Here is a 16,592-nt window from a genome sequence, read left to right on the forward strand (position 1 = left end):
CGGAAAGATCAATATCCTCTACCTTTAATCTATGAACTCTTTGACCGGCTAAAAGGGGCTAGAATCTTTACAAAATTAGACCTCCGAGGAGCCTACAATTTTATCCTGATTATACCAGGTGATGAATGGAAATCAGTGTTCAACACTCGGGATGAATATTATGAGTATTTAGTGATGCCCTTCAGGCTATGCAATTCCCCACCATCTTCCAAAAATGATGAATGAGATTTTCAGGGATCTATTCTATGTGTGCCTGGTTGTGTATCTGGACGAGATTCTTATATTCTCTAAGGACCTCAGCTCCCACTGCTGAGCCATATGTCTAGTTCTACAGAACCTATGAGAAAACACCCTATATGCTAAACTTGAGAAATGCCTGTTTGGAAAAGAGAGTCTACCCTTCCTGGGTTATATTGTGTCCAGTGAAGGATTCCATATGGACACTGAGAAAGTTAAGAGCATTCAAGACTGGCTCGGCCAGTAGGACTATGAGCCTTACAAAGGTTTCTAGGCTTCATCAACTATTACTGCCACTTCATCGAAAATTACTCAGCTATTGCGGCACCATTCACTGAGCCAACACAAAAAATTGGCCTCCTGAAGCTATTGCAGCCTATCAAGCATTAAAGGATGCCTTCTTGAAGAAGTCCTGCCTTCACCAACTGGACTCTTCGCGCCCATTCATCATGGAGGTGGACATCTCCACCTTAGGTGTAAGGGGCCATACTAAGCCAGTATTTGACCAAAGGGGTCCTCTATCCCTGCTCATTCTTCTCAAAGAAATTTTCACCCACAGAAAGTAACTATGACATCAGTGACAGAGAAATCCTGGTGATCAAGCTCATGCTAGAATAATGGCACCATTGGCTAGAAGGGGCTCAACACCGAATCACCATATATATGGACCATGCCCAACAACTAAATGTACGACAGGCTCGCTGGTCTCTGTTCTTCGCACGTTTTGATTTTGAACTGAGATATCATCCAGCTCTCAAAAATCTCTGAGCAGACACTCTCTCATGTTCCTTCCAGACATTCCAGAGCCTCTTAGACACATCATTAATCCAGCCAGGATCCTCTTAGCTGTCTCCAAGACATCCACAGGGAAGACAGTTGTTCTTATTCGACTCTGTGAAAAGGTATTGAAATAGTCCCATGACTCCCATGTCGCAGGCCACCCTGGAAGGGCCTGAACCCTTATACTGCTTCAGCAATATTATTGATGGCCACAAATGAAGCAAGATGCCAAGGACTATGTGGATTCTTGCCCCATCTGCACACAGCAGAAAACTCTGTCGGGCCAACCTTGGGGGCTGTTACAGCCATTGCCAGCCCTTTTGTCCACCAGTTTTAGAGTGGACCTTCCCCTCTCAGATGGCACCACTGTAATTTAGGTGGTTAATGATTGTTTCTCAAAAATGGCTCCCTTTCTCTCACTTCTGGGCCTCCTTTCTGCACCAGAATTAGCATGGCTCTTTACTCTCCATGTGTTCTGCTTTCATGGCTTACTCAAGCAGATTGCATCTGACTGGGAAGTACAGTTCACGGCAAAATACTGGTACTCACTATACAAAAAATGTAATCTCACCCAAGACTTTACAATGGCATACCACCCTCATGGTAATGGATAGGGATGTGAATCGTTTTAGGACGATTAAAATTATCGTCCGATAATTTTAATATCGTCTTAAACCGTTATGGAACACAATACAATACAGATTCTAACGATTTATCGTTATAAATCGTTAGAATCGTGAGCCGGCACACTAAAACCCCCTAAAACCCACCCCCGACCCTTTAAATTAAATCCCCCACCCTCCCGAACCCCCCCCAAATAACTTAAATAACCTGCGGGTCCAGCGGCGGTCCGGAACGGCAGCGGTCCGGAACGGGCTCCTGCTCCTGCATCTTGTCGTCTTCGGCCGGCGCCATTTTCCAAAATGGCGCCGAAAAATGGCGGCGGCCATAGACGAAAAAGATTGGACGGCAGGAGGTCCTTTCGGACCCCCGCTGGACTTTTGGCAAGTCTCGTGGGGGTCAGGAGGCCCCCCACAAGCTGGCCAAAAGTTCCTGGAGGTCCAGCGGGGGTCAGGGAGCGATTTCCCGCCGCGAATCGTTTTCGTACGGAAAATGGCGCCGGCAGGAGATCGACTGCAGGAGGTCGTTCAGCGAGGGTTCCGGCGCCTCGCTGAACAACCTCCTGCAGTCGATCTCCTGCCGGCGCCATTTTCCGTACGAAAACGATTTGCGGCGGGAAATCGCTCCCTGACCCCCGCTGGACCTCCAGGATCTTTTGGCCAGCTTGTGGGGGGCCTCCTGACCCCCACGAGACTTGCCAAAAGTCCAGCGGGGGTCCGGAAGGACCTCCTGCCGTCCAATCTTTTTCGTCTATGGCCGCCGCCATTTTTCGGCGCCATTTTGGAAAATGGCGCCGGCCGAAGACGACAAGATGCAGGAGCAGGAGCCCGTTCCGGACCGCTGCCGTTCCGGACCGCCGCTGGACCCGCAGGTTATTTAAGTTATTTGGGGGTGGGGGATTTAATTTAAAGGGTCGGGGGTGGGTTTTAGGGGGTTTTAATGTGCCGGTTTTTCGATTTTTCGATTTTTTAACGATTTTTTCACGAATTTTCACGATATTTTACCCCCCCAAACGGCAACAATACGATTCCCTCCCCCTCCCAGCCGAAATCGATCGTTAAGACGATCGAGGACACGATTCACATCCCTAGTAATGGACAATCTGAATGTAGTAACCACATGCTCAAGTCCTTTTTCCAGGCCTACATCAATGAGCACCAAGATAACTGGGTTTTCTTTTACTCTGAGTGGAATTCTCACACAACTCCCACATCTTTGCCACTTCTGGATTTTCACCTTTCCAGTTGGTTTACAGGAAACAACCCTTACTACCTCTATTACTTCCAGTGGTGGTCCCCTCTCAGGCCATCCAGTTGTCTGCTCAGAAACAGCAAAAGCTGTGGATCTGCACCAATACCCTTCTCAAAAAGGCATCCGAAAGAGCCAAGAAAACCACAGATGCATACAGGAGGCCTGCTCTTCAATTTAAGGCAGGTGAGAAAGTCTGGCTAAGTACCTGTCACATATGTCTGAGGGTACTATCTATGCATCTTGCTTCTTGATTGGACCCTTCACTGTATCTCAGCAATTGGGACCTATGACCTACTAGCACAAATTGCTCCCCACATTGGGCATTCATAATGTGTTCCATGTATCTCTGTTAAAAGCACCTGATACTGACCTAGCCTACCATGGCACCTCAAACACTCACCGAAAGTGATTAGTGAGGATAACATGATCTATGGAAATTCTAGACTCAAGGTGTAGAGGCAAGAGATGGGAATACTTCCTCTCCTGGAAGGGATTTGGCCCCAAAGAGAAGTCCTGGGAACCTACAAGCAACATTCTGGACACCAACCTGCTATGGGAATTTCATGCCATATACCCCAAGAAGCCCAAGCCCTCAGGAAGAAGGTTTAATAGGGGGGATACTGTTTCGTTTGGTAGTCCCTGGCCTTGTGCCATGAATGCCATTCTTACCTCCAATCCCATGCCAACTGTGAGGCTGTTAGGAAGCACTAGGAGAGCGGTTCTGCTTTCCAGGGGATCTTGGACCATGGCTCGACCCCAGAGGAACTCCAAAGAGATGCCGCGGCAGGCGAAGCGTGCCCGAGCATGGGCTGGACAGGAGCGAGGCTGGATGGAAGACAATGATGGAATCCGGAGTAGGAACAAGGCTGGAGCAAAGACAAGGATGACTGAAGAGACTGACCCTCCACCAGACCTGCACGCTTCGGGAAGACCATCAACGCAATGGTGGTCTTATGAACAATCCTCCAATCATTTCAAGCCCTTTCGGACCTGCCGCTGGGTATCGGCAAGAAGTGGCAAGCCAGATGGAGGCCAGGGCAATGAAGACCGGAACATGGAAATTCAGACTCAGGAACGAGGTATATGGATGCATAGACGAGACTCAGGAACAAGGTACTTGGATGCACAGACAAGACTCAGGAACAAGGTACTCAGAGAAAGGTTCAAGGTATTCAGAAGACTCAAGCTAGGTTCAAGGCATTCAAGAGAGTCAAGCAAGTACTGGGTTGAGGCTGCGACGCAGCGTTCCCTACACAGCCCACCCGCGGGACTGGTCGCAGACCACGCTGGACTCCAAGAGCCTCTAGACGAGATGTGGAGTAAAGAAAGGAACATGTCTCAGAAGCCGTAGAGGCCTGCACTGGGGCACGCTCTACACAGCCACCAATCACTGGTCGCAGACCATGCTGGAATGGCACAGGTTCTGGCAGAGTCTTTGGCATGGACGGAGCAAGCACAAGGAAATCCGTAGACCAGGGACAAGGACTCAAGCGGAAGTCTCCCGGAGGCTTGTGCTGCAGAAGTGAGGGAGGCTTTGCACCATGAGGCGCCCTACACAGCCAACCTGTGGGGCTGGTCGCGGCCCATGATGTGGTACACCAGGAAGGGTGGCAATGAGGAACCAGGGATTCAGGACAACTGGACTGGAACATGAACATCAGGAACAGGAGATGGACATTAGGAGCAGAATTCGGACATCTGGACTGGATCACGGACATCAGGAACAGGAGACTGACATCTGGACTGGAACACGGACATCAGGAATGGATCACATACTTCAGGATGAGACATGGAGCTCCGACAGGAAACAAAGAACACAGGACCTTGAAGAAAAGCTGGAACAGAGAAGACTCCTGGAGCGAAGACAGGAACATCCAGGAACATATAACTCCTTGCGAAGGCAAAGCTGGAATGAATGCTGGGCCCTTTTGGAGGGCTGAAGAGGACAACACCCAGGGAGGAGCTATCAGGGGGCCACACTTGGCTGGCCCTTGAAAAGAAGAGGAGAGGCGCGCACCCACGCCTAAGGAGATCTGGAAGAGAAGAGCAGGATTGTTGGTGGTGTCCTCCCAGCCACGTGGAAGGCCCAAAGAAGCAAGGCAGGCTGTAGGAGCAGCCCTGCCATGAATATGAAGGAAGGAAGGCTGCAGGAAATGCAGGAGGGCTGCAGGCTCCGGCAGGAACGGCTTCCCTACCGGGAGATGGACGAGGACAGCAGCAGGCACCAGCAGGGACGGCTTCCCTGCCGGGCAAGGACCCTGGCAGCAGTGAGGACGTCAGGAGCAGCTCCAGCCGCAAAGACAGAAGCAGGAGTGGCAGCAGCAATCCCAGCCACGAGGGAGAGCTCCCGGTGGCTCATCCCTGCCGCAGCATGGTAGGGGACCTGCCCATGCTCCTCATGGGCAGGTTTACAACAGAGGCTCCCAATGCCAGGGTAGGCCACCGTGCTTGTCTGGCTCTGATGCAACGCAAAGGGAAATGTCGCCGACCCCAGTGATGGCCATCTCTAGGTGCGTGCTTGTCTGACCTACCTCAACTTAAAGGGACCACAATGGGAAATCCACCGTGGTGCTTCCAGATGACATCAGGAGCAATGGCCTATAAAATGCCCATTTCCCTTGCAGTCCTCGCCTTAGCAATAGGTTGACTACTGGATAGTAGAACAAGTTGCCTCAGCATTCCTGGTCTTTGTTCCCGTGCTCTTGGTCTTCATTCCCGTGTTCCTGCATTTGTTCCCATGTTTCTGGTCTTTGTTCCTGTGTTCTTGGTCCTTGCTCCTTAGTTCCCGGTCTTTTCCTTCAGCTGTGGTCATCCTTCATTTCTTCATTTGGTCTTTGTCTTGTGGTCAGTCTTCAGTTCTTCACTGTCTTCTGCTTCATCACCTGCCCAACTGTGCTGTTCCTTGCCTCCATGTCTGCTTATTCATCCCACCATCACTTGAACAGATCTCTGGTTCTGACTTCGGCTTGCTTGCCACTTGACTATGCCTGAACTCCACCTGCCTCTGACCACCACCTGACCAATGGCCACACTTGAACTCTGCCTACCACTGTCCACAGCCTGATTGATGACCATGCCTAACTCCGCTGGCCACTAACCACTACTAGATTCCTGACCTTGTCTGAACACTGCCTGCCCTGGACACGGCCTGTGACTTGACCATCTCACGGACATCCAACATGCTGTCCCCAGTACCCAAGGGCTCAACCTATGGGGAACAAAAGCTGGTATAGGTGAAACTCCAGTTGGGCCTGTGCCGCAGTCAGCTCTGCCAGCCAACAGTGGGGACCTGAATGGCTCCACTCTGCAGGTTGCACCAACTCCACCTCAGTCCAAGGGTCCATGCCCGCAATAGGTGAGGTCTCCCAGTTTAACCTAAAAGGAATTTCTTTTAGAAGTGATACCTCACTGTGCACTCCCTGCCAGAGGGTCCTTCTTTTCATTACAGAGAGATAGATTTTAAGCCTGATACCCTTTAGGGGCAAAAGGACTTTCACCAGGGGACCAAAGACCTGTGAACCCACTCTAAATCCGAGGTAGGCAAGCAAAAGTGATGGAACCTGCTGCAAGAGACAGTGAAGCCAGAAGATGTATCTAGTTTAACCTTTAAAGTATTTTTTGGACTTAAGAAGAGTGAGGGCTTTTTTGGATTCCCCCTCCTCACTGGGATTTCATAGCTGAGAACTTGCCTGATTCCGTTGACTTTTCCTCTAGAAAAGTCCCCCAGAAATATCAGTAAATACAGGATGAAAGAACCACTTAGGAAGGAAGAACAAGTGCAGGAGACCCTTAAAAGGGAAAGACCATGCAGGACCCCCTCAGCAGAGAGGACACCCCCAGATGAGTTCCTTCCAACTCCTCTTACCAAACCTCTAGCCCAGTATTTTATACTGATGGAATACTCCCTCTACAGGACTTCTCTCCCAATCCTTTTTAAAGGAGACATTTCACATAAGAACCCACTGAACACTACACATGCATTAGAGCCCATTTATAATGTATACATGCATCATGTAATTTTACCATGTCTGATGCCATCTAGTGGCTAATCAGGATACCACAATGTCCCACAGGAAATCAAAAGTAATGGACAGCTTCTGCTATTCTACAGTATATCCACCCTCCCTGAAAATTTCCACAAATTCAACAATAGCAACCAAATAGGGATTTAATCTACTCCACTTGGATTCTTCTCCAAGAATTGTCTCAGTGACTATAAAGGGCTCCTTCTTAGGAGACCCATCACATTAAAAGGAGCCTAATAAAACCTATAAATTAGGAGAAATATTTACTCAGTATCTGAATTGAAGATCACTTTAAGCATGAATTTCGAAAAGGAGCATAATTAGATCTAAAAAAATTTAAAAGTGACTGTAATATAGCAGACCAAATTATGAACATATGGTTCTACTGACAGAGAGCTTGTACTGAGTTTTGCTTTGCAATGATGCATTCATCCAGGCAGAGGGAGCCGGTGGCCGCTTTCGCCGCCGGCTCCCTCTGCCTGGATGAATGCACGCCCACCCGGCCGCCTTGAGCGCCGAAATCGGGAGGAGAGGAGAAGGGAGAAGGGACTACCGTAGCAGGCCCGAGCCTTGCTACTTTTTCGTTTTTGTTTTTTTTTGCTTCGGGAGGAGGGGACAGGACTGGGGCAGCACCGGAGACTGGACGGGGCCAGGGCAGGTAAGCGGGGGCTGGGGAAAAGTTTGCTGAGCATCGGGGAACATCTGGTACCTGTCATTTCAAATGTCATTTGAAATGACATTTGAAATAACAGATACCAGCGCGGCCGTGAAGCGTTAGGCCCGCGAACCCAGGATACTGTATAGGCGCTCTATACAGTAAAATGGGTTGCGCGGGCCTAACGCTTGCCTAAGGCTTCGCAGCCGCGGCATGCATTTGCATGCAATTTGAAGAGAGTATCGAGCGGTAGGTGAAGAGAACTGTGCCTGCGGGGAACGAGGGTGCGCCTGACACTGCCGCACTGTTTCTACCGCGGCCTTAGAGTATAGATCTGAAAGTAAGCTCACAAACTTTTTTGAACAATGTGCCTTGGCAATGGAAAGATATGTTTAGGATCTGTAAGGACAAGACACAGTCCAGCGGCAGGGGACAGGGACAGAGACCTATGAATTAAGAAGACACTTAGGATGTGAGGCAATATCCCTGGAGGCCTTTGCAAAAGGGATCTTCAAGTGAAAAACATATAAAATAACTCAAAATATGGAAAAAAAAAGTGAATTTAAATTTGATTTTATTAAAACTTGTTGTCTACACTTTCACAAAGATTATTTCAAGGTGAATTCCAAAGGAAACACGCAAAAAAGCATAAAAAAAACCATTACAATGAACTTCAAATCAAACTAAAAAAGGTAAGCAGCCAATTTCAAGAGCAAGACTTGTGATCCCTGAGCCCATTGTTACAGGCAGAGGTGCTACCTCTTCCATGTTACATGCTCTTCTAAATAAATATGTTTTTTAAAATCACTTGTCCTCATGCTGTCTGGTAAAGGGTCTCAGATGCATGGGCCCTGCAACTGAAAAGGCTCTGTCTCTTGTCATGTTCAGCCAAGCTAATTTTACTATAGGAACCTCAGGCAAGTACTACCCTTCTGTTCTTAAGACACAAGGAGGCCTATAAATTTGCAGCACTGTGCTGAGCCAACAGCTCGTATTGTTATGGATCATTTTATGTATAAAGTTGGCAGTCTTGTAAAGATCCCTCCATCTATTTAGGCAGTCAATGTAAATGGATCAAAGCTGGAGAAATGCGTTCTCACGGTGGGACTCCAGGCAGGATATGAACGGTGGCATTCTGAAGCAATTGTAATGTTAACTCAATATATAAAGTGAGTTACAATAATCTAGCCCACTCAATACTAGGGCCTATATGACTGTATAAAAGGTATCAATTTCATGATGTAGATGAAAGCATCTGAGCAAATGAAGTTTGAAAAAAGCAGATTTGAAGTTTGTAAAAAGCAGACTTTTATATGCAGTGATAATGATAATTCTAAATCCATTGTCATATCCAGATTACGAACATGATGGCTAATTGGAATAACATAGAAGGGGCATTTTGTAAAGGAAATTTACTCAACAAAATAGTTTTGTTTTAGAGAAATTTAGCATGCTATGAAATAACCATTGGTGTATATGCTGAAGGCAGAGTGAGACCAGTTTCCACGTATCCAACCATGATGAGGAGTGCTGAACAAAAAATTGGATGTCATCATTGTAAATTCTATAATTTACACCTAGACAAGCAAACATTCTACAAAAGGGAGCCAAGTCTATATTAAAAACCATGGTGGACAGAGAGGAGCACTGGGCTACACCAGTATCTACATTACTCCAGTTAGAACAAAATTCAACCAAACAAATCTGATGAGACCTATTTCTCAAAAAAGAGGTAAACCAGGTGAAAACTGTACCAGAGATACCAAGGAAAGTTAAGCTATTAAAAAGTATTTGATGGTCTAAAGTATCAAATGCTGTGGAGATATCCAACAGCACCAGGCCATATTCTGCATCGCTGTGAAAACCCCTGAATATGGTGTCAAAGCAAGAAATTAGTAGTATCTCTGTGCTATGTCCCCTCCTGAATCCAAATTGAAATTGGTGAATTATTGCATTCTTTTCCACATAATCTGCGAGCTGAAATAAAACTATTTTTCAATTGTTAGCTAGCAGGGGAAGTAAAGACATTGGATGATAATTTGCTAACTGTTGAAAATCAGTAGCACAATTTCAATCTTCTTTGCATTTTTCATGCATTGGCCACTTTGCAAATAGCAAACATTTGGTGCATTATCCATTATGTGTGAGAGTTTGCTAAAAAAAATTCTGAATTAATGAACTGTTCCAATATAATATCGTGCAGAGGAGCTCATTCAGAACTCAGATCTTTGTGGGATGGATTTTGCAGAAAGAATAATTACACCTCAATGAGGTTTAATTAGTTTCCTCATACTTCTCCCTGGAAATTTTTGCTAGCAAGTTTGCTATTGATATGGGTAATCTCATGGCTTAGTACATTGCTACCATCTGTTGCGCACAGAGCAGTTTTCCTTTCTATATCGGTTTCCTTTTTAAAAGCACAGATTGCATAGAAAATACAAATTTTAAAGAACATTGAAGATTATTGAATACCTCTGCAATATATTGAGTGATAAAATGTCATATTATATCATATGCATACTTTTAAGAATGGATCAAACAACCTGATGTTCAAACACAAGGTACCCACATAAATTGTTTGAATAACAGATTGCTATAAGGCTAAATATACATACTTTTTTATTTATTTATTTATTTATTTATAATTTTCATATTTACATAATATGAAATATTCAAAATACATTATTCAATGTTTAGCAATTTGATAAATTCCAACTATTGAACAACAATTTCATTCTTATAGTATAAACTTATATGCCTCTATAGTTGGAAAATAGAAAATAACTTATTAAATCAATTTTTGGTAAACAGATTAATCAAAGCACTTTTGGGTTTTATAGAAGAAATCTAGGAAAAAAGAAAAACCAAAGATTTTGTTTAACCAGCCACCTAACAATTAATGTACTTTCACTCCCTGTATATCAAGGTTCAACAGGCGACGAGGTAACTGGGACACGAGATTCAACAAACTGATTTAGATGTTCCACCTGGGTAAACACAAAGGATTCTGTTCCTCTTTTTAGGACACAGCTGCACGGATATTTTAGAGTAAAAGAAAACCCTAGTGACGACACTTTTTGTCTTAATTCGAGAATTTTTTTCCTTTTTTGACGTGTAATTACTGAAAGATCAGGGAATATCTTTACATTTTGTCCCAGATATGTTGTTGGGAATTTCTGAAAGTAAGTTCTCATTAGTATACTAATACCTGTTGTAGTTACTAAGGAAACAATTAAAGTTTCTCTCTCCAAAACATGAACCTCTGAGTTTTCCAAGAAACTAGTTAAGTTAGCCGGAACAGAAACTGCTAATCCAGAAGTTCTCTTTTTTATAAAGAAACATGAGTTTATCGATATCATATTACTTTCAGTAAAACCCAAAACTTCAGTTAAATATCTTTTGAAAGAAACATATGGGATTTCTCCCGCTATTCTAGGAAAATTCATTACTCTTAGATTTAATTGTCTAGTACTATTTTCAATAGCTTCCAGTCTCCTGGAAGACAAAGCCTGATCTTTAATCAATGCTACATTAACAGCCTGTATAGATCTAATGTTCCCTTCCATTGAATCCATTCTAACATCAATCTCATTTACTTGTTGTTGTACTTCTACTAACTGCTGTGTTAACCTTGAGGATACAGTATCTATCTTACTCTCCAATCTGTTGACAGTCTCGTTTAGTCCACTGACCAAGTCCCATATTGAAGCCAAGGTAACCATTTCAGGTTTAGGTGTTTTTGACCTGGCTTCCACAGGATGATCCAAGTGAGAGAGATCCTGATGGCACTCAGCAGACATTCCTGCTGCTTTATCTAAACTCTCAGATACCAAATCCACTACACCAGTAGCTCCCTCTGAAGCTAACGGTTGACCAACCACTTCGGTGGATACCGCTGCTGCTACTCCATTGGGAAGGGGTTGGGTTGGTGGAAGACGCATGGCAGGGCTAAGGGAAACCTCCTCCTGGGGAGCCTCCTGTTCTTCTACCAGAAGGCTGCCAACGGAGTCACTGGTACCCTTTAAATCTAATTGTTGCATAAATCTGTCTATTTCCAATTGCAATAGGGGAGGCAAGGGCTCAGTGGGAAACACCCTTACCTTCCCTTTACGTTTAGCAGGCATTATTAATCAAGAAACAAAGTAATTGAAAATAGGGATTTACCGGTGCTGTTTGTGTCCAAAAGGCTCAGCTATCGAGGTCGGACCTTCTTCCCCTGCTCGGCCTGCTCCGGACTAAGCCGGACAAAGCCGGGTGCACCCAAGGGGTGTGCACGGCTTTGGTGACGCGCCGGCGGCGGTGGGGCGCCGCTGCCGCTCCGATTTTCAATGTGCTCCGGCTCCTCCCCTCACGTTCACGTGGGCCTTTCAGCTGTGTTCCGGGCTGAATCAGGGGACTGCAGGTACCGGTCTCTCGTCTGTGTCAGCTCTGCCGCGCCGATTTTCAATGCGCTCCGGCTCCTCCCCTCACGTTCACGTGGGCCTCTCAGCTGTGTTCCGGGCTGAATCAGGGGACTGCAGGTACCGGTCTCTCGTCTGTGTCAGCTCTGCCGCGCCGATTTTCAATGCGCTCCGGCTCCTCCCCTCACGTTCACGTGGGCCTCTCAGCTGGTTCCGGGCTGAATCAGGGGACTGCAGGTACCGGTCTCTCCTAAATATACATACTTAATTAAAAAAAAAGATATATTATTGGCAGGCTGATTATGCTTGTATTTTTGAAAAATGTAAATTATGCGTGTAGCTTCTTAATACTCCCCAAAATGCCTCCCTCCCTAACTCTGGAATGCTTTTTTCATGTGGCCAAATATGTACATGTTATGAACTTATACAGATAGTTTTAGATAGCTGAAAATTCACTTGTGCATGTTTATTCAAATTATATGCATAATTTCTTTACACATATAGGTCCTGTCAAAGCTTTTGAAAATTTACCCCATTAAAACTTATGCAAGTAATATATAAAAATAAAAAAAATGCATGGATTTATTTTTCTATTTACCTACTATAGTTTTATATTTCAGCTTGGAAAAATTGGTGTGATCAGGGTCACCAAGAGCTATTTCAGGTCCTGGGACAAATCGAGTACTTGGATGGCAAAATAGTTTTTAAAAAAATTGCATTTCTCTGACCCTTTGCTATTGCCAGGCACTGGGGTACTGTCCTGTTTACCTTTCCTCTCAGTAGCCTTGAGAATAATGTCTATTGATTTGTGCATGCTTGTCAGTTCCCAGTGAATAAATGTTCAATAGATAGGTGCAGTATGTATATACATTCCATGTCTTGTTCTTGTAACCTTATGACCTGCAGATTCATGAAGTACATGATGTAAGTATATGAAAACTACATAAAGTAAGAATATTTGAACTGGTCACCTATAAGTCACCTTTCCCGTGCTTGGTGTGATTTATCCATATAGCCACAAGAATCACCTTATCTTGTTTGTATCAAATACTGGGATTTTCCAGAGTCCAAAGATTTCCATTTTCAACAAATTTTCAACAAATTGCATACTTGGTATGCATTTCATTCCTATTCACTGAAGTGAGATTTTGTTCAAAATGGCCACCAACTCATGTCTTTCACCATAATTGATGTGATTACCCTCCTCATATTTGGGTATTCCCCGACAACCAAGATGGCTAACATCATTGTCCATACTTGGTATGAATTTTATTTCTCTTCACTGAAGTGGATTCTTTTCAAAATGGCCATCAATGAATTTCAAAATGGCTGCCAACCTATGTCATTCACCATAATTGGTGTGATTACCCTCCTCAAATTTGGATATTCCCTGACATCCAAGATGGTCGACGTCATTGTCCATACTTGGTATACAGATTTTTTTCAAAATGGCCATCAATGAAATGTCATTCACCATATTTGGTGATTACCCTCATCATATCCAGCTGTCAATCTTCCCGGTCGACAGGGTTTCCTTTAAAAAAGGTGTCTTTTTCAAAGCTCATTGTCAATGCCGGGAAGTAATGCTGACAGGTAGCTTGTGCCACCAAAAAGTAAGTAACACAATTTCTGACAAGAAAATTTCATTTGGATTTAACATGCACTGGAAGTTGTCAACCTGCTTCATTTTATGTTTTCAGCATATCTATAAATTACTCCTGATGGGACATTGACCACATTCCTTCAAACAGTAAGTGCTCCAGTTCATTTTGCAGCCATGTTGTTTTACAAGCTTGTTGCTGTCTTAAAAGGGCTTTTTCATTCATTTTCTATTGCACAGAAATATTAATTCGCAGCTAACAGCTTTCTGTTTCCTGAAGAAGTCTGAATCACTTCGAAACACGCGCAGTGTCGGAAGACTCATATATCGCTACACTATTGATCATTTGACAAGACAAGTGTAGAAGATTTAAGGACAGCTGCATTGTGGACATTTTATTCAAAGATAAGTGCAATTTTGTATAGCCCCCATTTATCAACAGGGGAGTACAATAATCATCGAGACTCTTATATGAGCGTTTCATAAGAAGTGACCTATGATTATAAAACCCCAGCGCTCCTACAGGCTTACACATATAAGCCATCAGCAGCAAGGGCACTGTATGACGGTCACTCTTCATATACAATAAGAGCCTGGGTGTATAACGGAATATTTATTGGTTTTTGTTTTGATACAGTTTTCCTGCTATTTTTTGGGATAATATTATTTTAGTCTTTTACTTTATAAAACATATCATATGCACGTGCTATAAAATAATATAACAAATTTGTGCACACTTACATACATATATACTGCTGCACACAGCTTTTAAAGTGATCCTCTTAATCTGCAAATCAGATTAATTTGTATATCTGGGTTTACTCTGAAAACTAGGCTTGGGCAGGTGATCTAAGCATCAGAGTTAAGAACAATGGTTATCTGAAGAAAATATTTATTTTGTTTATTGATTTATTCATTTAGATCTAGAGTTCTTCAACATCAGATTTATAAGTGGTCTTTTTCTACACGAGGGCTTTGTGCTACTACTTCTGAGGTAATTTTGACACAGGAATATAACATGTCAAGTTCTATAATTGGACTGGAAACATGACAGTCAAATTATCATTGGCATAACATTAGTATGCTCTGTCAAATGAATGCCCTGAGTGACTTTGAAAATAAGGGCAACCTATTTTCTTACTCATTTACAGTTCCTGTTAAACCAAACCTGAAAGTTACATTCAAAAGTTATTACCCACTGATATTTTTCCAGCAGTATATTCATATGTCAAAAAAGGAGACCATTACTATGTCATTTAACATACAAAATGCATAGTGCTGATTATCAAAACATATTTGTAATCCTTTCATTCAGTCTTTCCTTAAATTTAATTTGATATTTTCATTAAATTGGTAATTGAAACTGGAAGGTTTAAGAGGAGTGAAGGATGAGAGGACAACTTGCAAAGAAATTTCTACTGGTAAAAACCATTATACCCATGGACATTAACTACCTGAAACATGCCCACCCTGAATGTAGGTAAAAGTAAGCACATAAATCCACAATATGCTTATTTTTACCTGCATTGTAGTGGAGGTGTTATGAACCCTCCTGTAGCGGTGCAACGGGAGGCTCCTTACCTCTTCCTGGAGGCCTCTCCGAAACCGGGGTCTTGCCTACAAACCATCCAGGATTTGCTCCAGGGCCTGGGAGGCCTCAATGTTCTTGGGGCCCGCCTGAGGTTACTCGTGTCTGCATGGACTTCCTGGTTTGGGCCACGCCCTTCTCCCTAGGGGCCGGCCCGCAGCACTCCTCCATAGTTATAGGGCCAGCTAGGTGTGGGCCATCCAAACTCCTCCCAGGGAGTCGCCTGTCTGCAGCCCTATAAAAGGACTTCAACTTCCAGTCAGCCTGGCCTTGCATCAGAGTTACTTCGTCTCTGGAAGCTCCTGCTGTCCAGCGCTCTGACAGGCCCTTGTCTTCTTCGTGGAGCTCCTCGTCTCGTCTGTGTCTAGAACCATGTCTTCATTGCCTGAGGTCCCCGTCCAGGTGTCCTGGTGTCTGATCTTCCTGATGTCTGTTCCTGCAATGTTCCAGCTCTAGTCCTCCAGGTGACCTCCATGAGGGTAAATCCATTCCGTCTGGTTCTTGTTCCGGTCACTGGAGCCTCTGCCAGTTGGATTCCTTTCCTGTGTGGTCCGTGACCAGTCTCCTTAGGATGTGTAGGGCGCGCAGTGGGACAGGGTGGTCTGTGACCAGCCCATTGGGTCCGCCCATGAAGGTGGGCTGTGTAGGGTGCCCTGAAAGACAGTGCCAATGTCTTCCTTCCCAGCTTCTCATCTCGTCTGGACTTCGTCAAGTTCCTCATCTCTGATGCCATTCCATCCACCCTGGTGTCATGTCTCCGCTTCTACCCTCATCTGTGATGCTGTTGCATCAACCTTGGTGTCATGTCTTCTAGGGATGTGAATCGTTTTTTGACGATATAAAATATCGTCCGATATATTTTAAATCGTCAAAAATTATTAGAGCCGCGATACAATAACAATTCCCCCGATTTATCGTCAAAAAATCGTAAATCGGGGGAAGGGGAGGGGAAGGGGGAGGGGAAGGGGGAGGGGAAGGGGAGGGCGGGAAAACCGGCACACTAAAACAACCCTAAAACCCACCCCGACCCTTTAAAATAAATCCCCCACCCTCCCGAAACCCCCCAAAATGCCTTAAATTACCTGGGGTCCAGAGGAAGGGTCCCGGTGTGATCTTTTACTCTCGGACCTCCGGTGCTTGTAGAAATGGCGCCGGCGCTACCTTTGGTTTTTCCGTACGGAAAAACGATTCGCAGCAGGAGATCGCTCCCGGACCCCCGCTGGATCCCCAGGGACTTTTGGCCAGCTTGGGGGGGCCTCCTGACCCCCACAAGACTTGACAAAAGTCCAGCAGGGGTCCGGAACGACCTCCTGCAGTCGAATTGTGTTGTCTACGGTCGGCGCCATTTTGCGCAAAATGGCGGTGCAAAATGGCGCCGGCCGTAGACAACACGATTCGACTACAGGATGTCGTTCCGGACCCCCGCTGGACTTTT

The 16,592-nt window shown here is 44.9% G+C and overlaps 1 long non-coding RNA gene across 1 annotated transcript in view; it reads right to left on the bottom strand.

Annotated features, from left to right (window-relative positions):
- Positions 1–11,678: 11,678 nt before the first annotated feature.
- Positions 11,679–16,592, bottom strand: part of LOC115099314 — a 34,454-nt gene continuing 29,540 nt past the window's right edge. Inside the window, exon 4 of the long non-coding RNA XR_003858742.1 lies at positions 11,679–12,232. This is a non-coding gene — a long non-coding RNA (uncharacterized LOC115099314). The remainder of the gene's footprint in view (positions 12,233–16,592) is intronic.

Source organism: Rhinatrema bivittatum, chromosome 9 (assembly GCF_901001135.1).
Source record: "Rhinatrema bivittatum chromosome 9, aRhiBiv1.1, whole genome shotgun sequence".
NCBI lineage: Eukaryota > Metazoa > Chordata > Amphibia > Gymnophiona > Rhinatrematidae > Rhinatrema > Rhinatrema bivittatum.